This window comes from Tachypleus tridentatus, chromosome 7 (assembly GCF_004210375.1).
Source record: "Tachypleus tridentatus isolate NWPU-2018 chromosome 7, ASM421037v1, whole genome shotgun sequence".
NCBI lineage: Eukaryota > Metazoa > Arthropoda > Merostomata > Xiphosura > Limulidae > Tachypleus > Tachypleus tridentatus.
The window spans coordinates 131,978,629-131,991,131 of NC_134831.1; the positions used below are offsets into that span (position 1 = coordinate 131,978,629).

Genomic DNA, 12,503 nt, shown 5'->3' on the forward strand with positions numbered 1-12,503 from the left:
TTTACTCTATAGATATTACACACAGTTTACTCTATAGATGTTACACACAGTTTACTCTATAGATATTACACACAGTTTACTCTATAGATATTACACACAGTTTACTCTATAGATATTACACACAGTTTACTCTATAGATATTACACACAGTTTACTCTATAGATGTTACACACAGTTTACTCTATAGATGTTACACACAGTTTACTCTATAGATATTACACACAGTTTACTCTATAGATATTACACACAGTTTACTCTATAGATATTACACACAGTTTACTCTATAAATATTACACACAGTTTACTCTATAGATATTACACACAGTTTACTCTATAGATATTACACACAGTTTACTCTATAGATATTACACACAGTTTACTCTATAGATATTACACACAGTTTACTCTATAGATATTACACACAGTTTACTCTATAGATGTTACACACAGTTTACTCTATAGATATTACACACAGTTTACTCTATAGATATTACACACAGTTTACTCTATAGATATTACACACAGTTTACTCTACAGATAGTTTACTCTATAGATATTACACAGTTTACTCTATAGATCTTACACACAGTTTACTCTATAGATATTACACACAGTTTACTCTATAGATATTACACACAGTTTACTCTATAGATATTACACACAGTTTACTCTATAGATATTACACACAGTTTACTCTATAGATATTACACACAGTTTACTCTATAGATATTACACACAGTTTACTCTATAGATATTACACACAGTTTACTCTATAGATATTACACACAGTTTACTCTATAGATATTACACACAGTTTACTCTATAGATATTACACACAGTTTACTCTATAGATATTACACACAGTTTACTCTATAAATATTACACACAGTTTACTCTATAGATATTACACACAGTTTACTCTATAGATATTACACACAGTTTACTTTATAGATATTACACACAGTTTACTCTATAGATATTACACACAGTTTACTCTATAGATATTACACACAGTTTACTCTATAGATATTACACACAGTTTACTCTATAGATGTTACACACAGTTTACTCTATAGATATTACACACAGTTTACTCTATAGATATTACACACAGTTTACTCTATAGATATTACACACAGTTTACTCTATAGATATTACACACAGTTTACTCTATAGATATTTACACAGTTTACTCTATAGATATTACACACAGTTTACTCTATAGATATTACACACAGTTTACTAGATATACACATATTACTCTATACAGTTTACTTTATAGATATTACACACAGTTTACTCTATAGATTTTACACACAGTTTACTCTACCGATGTTACACACAGTTTACTCTATAAACATTACACACAGTTTACTCTATAGATATTACACACAGTTTACTCTATAGATATTACACACAGTTTACTCTATAGATATTACTCTATAGATATTACACAGTTTACTCTATAGATATTACACACAGTTTACTTTAAAGATGTTACACACAGTTTACTCTATAGATGTTACACAATGTCTATTCCATAGATGTTACACCGTTAACTCTATATTTCACACACAGTTTACTCTATAGATATTACACACAGTTTACTCTATAGATGTTACACACAGTTTACTCTATAGATATTACACACAGTTTACTCTATAGATGTTACACACAGTTTACTCTATAGATATTACACACAGTTTACTCTATAGATATTACACACAGTTTACTCTATAAATATTACACACAGTTTACTCTATAGATATTACACACAGTTTACTCTATAGATATTACACACAGTTTACTCTATAGATATTACACACAGTTTACTCTATAGATATTACACACAGTTTACTCTATAGATATTACACACAGTTTACTCTATAGATATTACACACAGTTTACTCTATAGATATTACACACAGTTTACTCTATAGATATTACACACAGTTTACTCTATAGATATTACACACAGTTTACTCTATAGATGTTACACACAGTTTACTCTATAGATATTACACACAGTTTACTCTATAGATATTACACACAGTTTACTCTATAGATATTACACACAGTTTACTCTATAGATATTACACACAGTTTACTCTATAGATATTACACACAGTTTACTCTATAGATATTACACACAGTTTACTCTATAGATATTACACACAGTTTACTCTATAGATATTACACACAGTTTACTCTATAGATATTACACACAGTTTACTCTATAGATATTACACACAGTTTACTCTATAGATATTACACACAGTTTACTCTATAGATATTACACACAGTTTACTCTATAGATATTACACACAGTTTACTCTATAGATATTACACACAGTTTACTCTATAGATATTACACACAGTTTACTCTATATTACACACAGTTTACTCTATAGATTTACACACAGTTTACTCTATAGATATTACACACAGTTTACTCTATAGATATTACACACAGTTTACTCTATAGATATTTACACAGTTTACTCTATAGATATTACACACAGTTTACTCTATAGATATTACACACAGTTTACTCTATAGATATTACACACAGTTTACTCTATATTACACACAGTTTACTCTATAGATATTACACACAGTTTACTCTATAGATATTACACACAGTTTACTCTATAGATATTACACACAGTTTACTCTATAGATATTACACACAGTTTACTCTATAGATATTACACACAGTTTACTCTATAGATATTACACACAGTTTACTCTATAGATATTACACACAGTTTACTCTATAGATATTACACACAGTTTACTCTATAGATATTACACACAGTTTACTCTATAGATATTACACACAGTTTACTCTATAGATATTACACACAGTTTACTCTATAGATATTATACACAATTTACTCTATAGATATTACACACAGTTTACTCTATAGATATTACACACAGTTTACTCTATAGATATTACACACAGTTTACTCTATAGATATTATACACAGTTTACTCTATAGATATTACACACAGTTTACTCTATAGATATTACACACAGTTTACTCTATAGATATTACACACAGTTTACTCTATAGATATTACACACAGTTTACTCTATAGATATTACACACAGTTTACTCTATAGATATTACACACAGTTTACTCTATAGATATTACACACAGTTTACTCTATAGATATTACACACAGTTTACTCTATAGATATTACACACAGTTTACTCTATAGATATTACACACAGTTTACTCTATAGATATTACACACAGTTTACTCTATAGATATTACACACAGTTTACTCTATATTATATTACACACAGTTTACTCTATAGATATTACACACAGTTTACTCTATAGATGTTACACACAGTTTACTCTATAGATATTACACACAGTTTACTCTATAGATATTACACACAGTTTACTCTATAGATATTACACACAGTTTACTCTATAGATATTACACACAGTTTACTCTATAGATATTACACACAGTTTACTCTATAGATATTACACACAGTTTACTCTATAGATGTTACACACAGTTTACTCTATAGATGTTACACACAGTTTACTCTATAGATATTACACACAGTTTACTCTATAGATATTTACACAGTTTACTCTATAGATATTACACACAGTTTACTCTATAGATATTTACACAGTTTACTCTATAGATATTACACACAGTTTACTCTATAGATATTACACACAGTTTACTCTATAGATATTACACACAGTTTACTCTATAGATATTACACACAGTTTACTCTATAGATATTACACACAGTTTACTCTATAGATATTACACACAGTTTACTCTATAGATATACACACAGTTTACACAGTTTACTCTATAGATATTACACACAGTTTACTCTATAGATATTACACACAGTTTACTCTATAGATATTACACACAGTTTACTCTATAGATATTACACACAGTTTACTCTATAGATATTACACACAGATTTACAGTTTACTCTAGATATTACACACAGTTTACTCTATACACATATTATAGATATTACACAGTTTACTCTATAGATATTACACACAGTTTACTCTATAGATATTACACACAGTTTACTCTATAGATATTACACACAGTTTACTCTATAGATATTACACACAGTTTACTCTATAGATATTACACACAGTTTACTCTATAGATATTACACACAGTTTACTCTATCTATAGATATTACACACAGTTTACTCTATAGATATTACACACAGTTTACTCTATAGATATTACACACAGTTTACTCTATAGATATTACACACAGTTTACTCTATAGATATTACACACAGTTTACTCTATAGATATTACACACAGTTTACTCTATAGATATTACACACAGTTTACTCTATAGATATTACACACAGTTTACTCTATAGATATTACACACAGTTTACTCTATAGATATTACACACAGTTTACTCTATAGATATTACACACAGTTTACTCTATAGATATTACACACAGTTTACTCTATAGATATTACACACAGTTTACTCTATAGATATTACACACAGTTTACTCTATAGATATTACACACAGTTTACTCTATAGATATTACACACAGTTTACTCTATAGATATTACACACAGTTTACTCTATAGATATTACACACAGTTTACTCTATAGATATTACACACAGTTTACTCTATAGATATTTACACAGTTTACTCTATAGATATTACACACAGTTTACTCTATAGATATTACACACAGTTTACTCTATAGATATTACACACAGTTTACTCTATAGATATTACACACAGTTTACTCTATAGATATTACACACAGTTTACTCTATAGATATTACACACAGTTTACTCTATAGATATTACACACAGTTTACTCTATAGATATTACACACAGTTTACTCTATAGATATTACACACAGTTTACTCTATAGATATTACACACAGTTTACTCTATAGATATTACACACAGTTTACTCTATAGATATTACACACAGTTTACTCTATAGATATTACACACACACAGTTTACTCTATAGATATTACACACAGTTTACTCTATAGATATTACACACAGTTTACTCTATAGATATTACACACAGTTTACTCTATAGATATTACACACAGTTTACTCTATAGATATTACACACAGTTTACTCTATAGATATTACACACAGTTTACTCTATAGATATTTACACAGTTTACTCTATAGATATTACACACAGTTTACTCTATAGATATTACACACAGTTTACTCTATAGATATTACACACAGTTTACTCTATAGATATTACACACAGTTTACTCTATAGATATTACACACAGTTTACTCTATACAGTTTATATTACACACAGTTTACTCTATAGATATTACACACAGTTTACTCTATAGATATTACACACAGTTTACTCTATAAATATTACACACAGTTTACTCTATAGATATTACACACAGTTTACTCTATAGATATTACACACAGATATTTTACACAGTTTACTCTATAGATATTACACACAGTTTACTCTATAGATATTACACACAGTTTACTCTATAGATATTACACACAGTTTACTCTATAGATATTACACACAGTTTACTCTATAGATATTACACACAGTTTACTCTATAGATATTACACACAGTTTAGTTTCTATAGATGTTACACACATTTTAATCTATAGATGTTACACACAGTTTACTCTGTAGATATTACACACAGTTTACTCTATAGATATTACACACAGTTTACTCTATAGATATTACACACAGTTTACTCTATAGATATTACACACAGTTTACTCTATATATTACACACAGTTTATATTACACACAGTTTACTCTATAGATATTATACACAGGTTTACTCTATAGATATTACACACAGTTTACTCTATAGATATTACACACAGTTTACTCTATAGATATTACACACAGTTTACTCTATAAATATTACACACAGTTTACTCTATAGATATTACACACAGTTTACTCTATAGATATTACACACAGTTTACTCTATAGATATTACACACAGTTTACTCTATAGATATTACACAGTTTACTCTATAGATTTACTCTATAGATATTACACACAGTTTACTCTATAGATATTACACACAGTTTACTCTATATAGATATTACACACAGTTTACACACACTCTATAGATTTACTCTATAGATCTACACAGTTTACTCTATAGATATTACACACAGTTTACTCTATAGATATTACACACAGTTTACTCTATAGATATTACACACAGTTTACTCTATAGATATTACACACAGTTTACTCTATAGATATTACACACAGTTTACTCTATAGATATTACACACAGTTTACTCTATAGATATTACACACAGTTTACTCTATCTATAGATATTACACACAGTTTACTCTATAGATATTACACACAGTTTACTCTTACACACAGTTTACTCTATAGATATTACACACAGTTTACTCTATAGATATTACACACAGTTTAGATATTACACACAGTTTACTCTATAGATATTACACACAGTTTACTCTATAGATATTACTCTATAGATATTACACAGTTTACTCTATAGATATTATACACAGTTTTTACACACAGTTTACTCTATAGATATTACACACAGTTTACTCTATAGATATTACACACAGTTTACTCTATAGATATTACACACAGTTTACTCTATAGATATTACACACAGTTTACTCTATAGATATTACACACAGTTTACTCTATAGATATTACACACAGTTTACTCTATAGATATTACACACAGTTTACTCTATAGATATTACACACAGTTTACTCTATAGATGATATTACACACAGTTTACTCTATAGATATTACACACAGTTTACTCTATAGATATTACACAGTTTACTCTATAGATATTACACACAGTTTACTCTATAGATATAGATATTACACACAGTTTACTCTATAGATATTACACACAGTTTACTCTATAGATATTACACACAGTTTACTCTATAGATATTACACACAGTTTACTCTATAGATATTAGTTTACTCTATAGTTACACACAGTTTACTCTATAGATATTACACACAGTTTACTCTATAGATATTACACACAGTTTACTCTATAGATATTACACACAGTTTACTCTATAGATATTACACACAGTTTACTCTATAGATATTACACACAGTTTACTCTATAGATATTACACACAGTTTACTCTATAGATATTACACACTATAGATATTACACACAGTTTACTCTATAGATATTACACACAGTTTACTCTATAAGATATTATTACACAGTTTACTCTATAGATATTACACACAGTTTACTCTATAGATATTACACACAGTTTACTCTATAGATATTACACACAGTTTACTCTATAGATATACACAGTAGATATTACAGTTTACTCTATAGATATTACACACAGTTTACTCTATAGATATTACACACAGTTTACTCTATAGATATTACACACAGTTTACTCTAGATATTACACACAGTTTACTCTATAGATATTACACACAGTTTACTCTATAGATATTACACACAGTTTACTCTATAGATACACACAGTTTACACACAGTTTACTCTATAGATATTACACACAGTTTACTCTATAGATATTACACACAGTTTACTCTATAGATGTTACACACAGTTTACTCTATAGATATTACACACAGTTTACTCAGATATTACACACAGTTTACTCTATAGATATTACACACAGTTTATAGATATTACACACAGTTTACTCTATAGATATTACACACAGTTTACTCTATATATTACACACAGATTTTACTCTATAGATATACACACAGTTTACATATTACACACAGTTTACTCTATAGATATTAAACACAGTTTACTCTATAGATATTACACAGTTTACTCTATAGATATTACACACAGTTTACTCTATAGATATTACACACAGTTTACTCTATAGATATTACACACAGTTTACTCTATAGATATTACACACAGTTTACTCTATAAATATTACACACAGTTTACTCAATAAATATTACACACAGTTTACTCTATAGATATTACACACAGTTTACTCTATAGATATTACACACAGTTTACTCTATAGATATATTACACACAGTTTACTCTATAGATATTACACACAGTTTACTCTATAGATATTACACACAGTTTACTCTATAGATATTACACACAGATTTACAGTTTACTCTATAGATATTACACACAGTTTACTCTATAGATATTACACACAGTTTACTCTATAGATATTACACACAGTTTACTCTATAGATATTACACACAGTTTACTCTATAGATATTACACACTATAGATTTACACACAGTTTATAGATATTACACACAGTTTACTCCATAAATATTACACACAGTTTACTTTATAAATATTACACACAGTTTACTCTATAGATATTACACACAGTTTACTCTATAGATATTACACACAGTTTACTCTATAGATAGATATTACACACAGTTTACTCTATAGATATTACACACAGTTTACTCTATAGATATTACACACAGTTTACTCTATATAGTTTACTCTATAGATACACACAGTTTACTATAGATATTACACACAGTTTACTCTATAGATATTACACACAGTTTACTCTATAGATATTACACACAGTTTACTCTATAGATATTACACACAGTTTACTCTATAGATGTTACACACAGTCTACTCTATAGATATTACACACAGTTTACTCTATAGATTTTACACACAGTTTACTCTACCGATGTTACACACAGTTTACTCCATAAATATTACACACAGTTTACTCTATAGATATTTACACAGTTTAGTTCTATATAGATATTACACACAGTTTACTATAGATATTACACACAGTTTACTCTATAGATATTACACACAGTTTACTCTATAGATATTACACACAGTTTACTCTATAGATATTACACACAGTTTACTCTATAGATATTACACACAGTTTACTCTATAGATATACACACAGTTTACTCTATAGATATTACACACAGTTTACTCTATAGATATTACACACAGTTTACACACAGTTTACTCTATAGATATTACACACATAGATTTACACACAGTTTACTATAGATATTACACACAGTTTACTCTATATAGATATTACACACAGTTTACTCTATAGATATTACACACAGTTTACTCTATTACTATTACACACAGTTTATAGATATTACACAGTTTACTCTATAGATGTTACACACAGTTTACTCTATAGATATTACACACAGTTACACACAGTTTACTCTATAGATATTACACACAGTTTACTCTATTATTACACAGTTTACTCTATAGATATTACACACAGTTTACTCTATAGATATTACACACAGTTTACTCTATAGATATTACACACAGTTTTCTATAGATATTACACACAGTTTTAGATATTACACACAGTTTACTCACAGTTTACTCTATAGATATTACACACAGTTTACTCTATAGATATTACACACAGTTTACTCTATAGATATTACACACAGTTTACTCTATAGATATTACACACAGTTTACTATTACACATATATAGATACACACAGTTTACTCTATAGATATTACACACAGTTTACTCTATAGATATTACACACAGTTTACTCTATAGACACAGTTTTTACACACAGTTTACTCTATAGATATTACACACAGTTTACTCTATAGATATTACACACAGTTTACTCTATAGATATTACACACAGTTTACTCTATAGATATTACACACAGTTTACTCTATAGATATTACACACAGTTTACTCTATAGATATTACACACAGTTTACTCTATAGATATTACACACACACACTTTATAGATATTACACACAGTTTACTCTATAGATGTTACACACAGTTTACTCTATAGATATTACACACAGTTTACATAGATATTACACACAGTTTACTCTATAGATGTTTACTCTATAGATATTACACACAGTTTACTCTATAGATATTACACACAGTTTACTCTATAGATATTACACAGTTTACTCTATAGATATTACACACAGTTTACTCTATAGATATTACACACAGTTTACTCTATAGATATTACACACAGTTTACTCTATATATATTACACACAGTTTACTCTATAGATATTACACACAGTTTACTCTATAGATACACACACACATATTTACAGTTTCTATAGATATTACACACAGTTTACTCTATAGATATTACACACAGTTTACTCTATAGATATTACACAGTTTACTATAGATTTACACACAGTTTCTATAGATATTACACACAGTTTACTCTATAGATATTACACACAGTTTACTCTATAGATATTACACACAGTTTACTCTATAGATATTACACAGTTTACTCTATAGATATTACACACAGTTTACTCTATAGATATTACACACAGTTTACTCTATAAATATTACACACAGTTTACTCTATAGATATTACACACAGTTTACTCTATAGTTTATCTATTACACACAGTTTACTCTATAGATATTACACACAGTTTACTCTATAGATACTCTATAGATATTACACACAGTTTACTCTATAGATATTACACACAGTTTACTCTATAGATATATTACACACAGTTTATATAGATATTACACACAGTTTACTCTATAGATATTACACACAGTTTACTCTATAGATATTACACACAGTTTACTCTATAGATATTACACACAGTTTACTCTATAGATATTACACACAGTTTACTCTATAGATATTACACACAGTTTACTCTATATATTACACACATACTCTTAGACACACAGTTTACTCTATAGATATTACACACAGTTTACTCTATAGATATTTACACAGTTTACTCTATAGATATTATACACAGTTTATATTACACACAGTTTACTCTATAGATATTACACACAGTTTACTCTATAGATATTACACACAGTTTACTCTATAGATATTACACACAGTTTACTCTATAGATATTACACACAGTTTACTCTATAGATATTACACACTATAGATATTACACACAGTTTACTCTATAGATATTACACACAGTTTACTCTATAGATATTACACACAGTTTACTCTATAGATATTACACACAGTTTACTCTATAGATATTACACACAGTTTACTCTATAGATGTTACACACAGTTTACTCTATAGATATTACACACACAGTTTACTCTATAGATATTACACACAGTTTACTCTATAGATATTACACACAGTTTACTCTATAGATATTACACACAGTTTACTCTATAGATATTACACATTTTACTCTATAGATATTACACACAGTTTACTCTATAGATATTACACACAGTTTACTCTATAGATATTACACACAGTTTACTCTATAGATATTACACACAGTTTACTCTATAGATGTTACACACAGTTTACTCTATAGATATTTACAGTTTACTCTAGATTTACACAGTTTCTATAGATATTACACACAGTTTACTCTATAGATATTACACACAGTTTACTCTATAGATACTCTATAAATATTACACAGTTTACTCTATAGATATTACACACAGTTTACAGTTTACTCTATAGATATTACACACAGTTTACTCTATAGATATTACACACAGTTTACTCTATAGATATTACACACAGTTTACTCTATAGATATTACACACAGTTTACTCTATAGATATTACACACAGTTTACTCTATAGATATTACACACAGTTTACTCTATAGATATTACACACAGTTTACTCTATAGATATTACACACAGTTTACTCTATAGATATTACACACAGTTTACTCTATAGATATTACACACAGTTTACTCTATAGATATTACACACAGTTTACTCTATAGATATTACACACAGTTTACTCTATAGATATTACACACAGTTTACTCTATAGATATTACACACAGTTTACTCTATAGATATTACACACAGTTTACAGTTTACTCTATAGATATTACACACAGTTTACTCTATAGATATTACACACAGTTTACTCTATAGATATTACACACAGTTTACTCTATAGATATTATACACAGTTTACTCTATAGATACACACAGTTTACACATAGATTTACAGTTTATCTATGATATTACACACAGTTTACTCTATAGATATTTACACACAGTTTACTCTATAGATATTACACACAGTTTACTCTATAGATATTACACACAGTTTACACAGTTTACTCTATAGATATTACTCACACAGTTTACTCTATAGATATTACACACAGTTTACTCTATAGATATTACACACAGTTTACTCTATAGATATTACACACAGTTTACTATATACTCTATAGATATTACACACAGTTTACTCTATAGATATTACACACAGTTTACTCTATAGATATTACACACAGTTTACTCTATAGATATTACACACAGTTTACTCTATAGATATTACACACAGTTTACTCTATAGATATTACACACAGTTTACTCTATAGATATTTACACAGTTTACTCTATAGATATTACACAGTTTACTCTATAGAT

At 27.9% G+C, this 12,503-nt stretch overlaps 1 protein-coding gene across 2 annotated transcripts in view; it reads left to right on the plus strand.

The window, feature by feature from the left end:
- LOC143256621 (neuroligin-4, X-linked-like) overlaps positions 1-12,503 on the plus strand; it is a 152,135-nt gene that overhangs the window by 67,685 nt on the left and 71,947 nt on the right. The window lies entirely within an intron of this gene.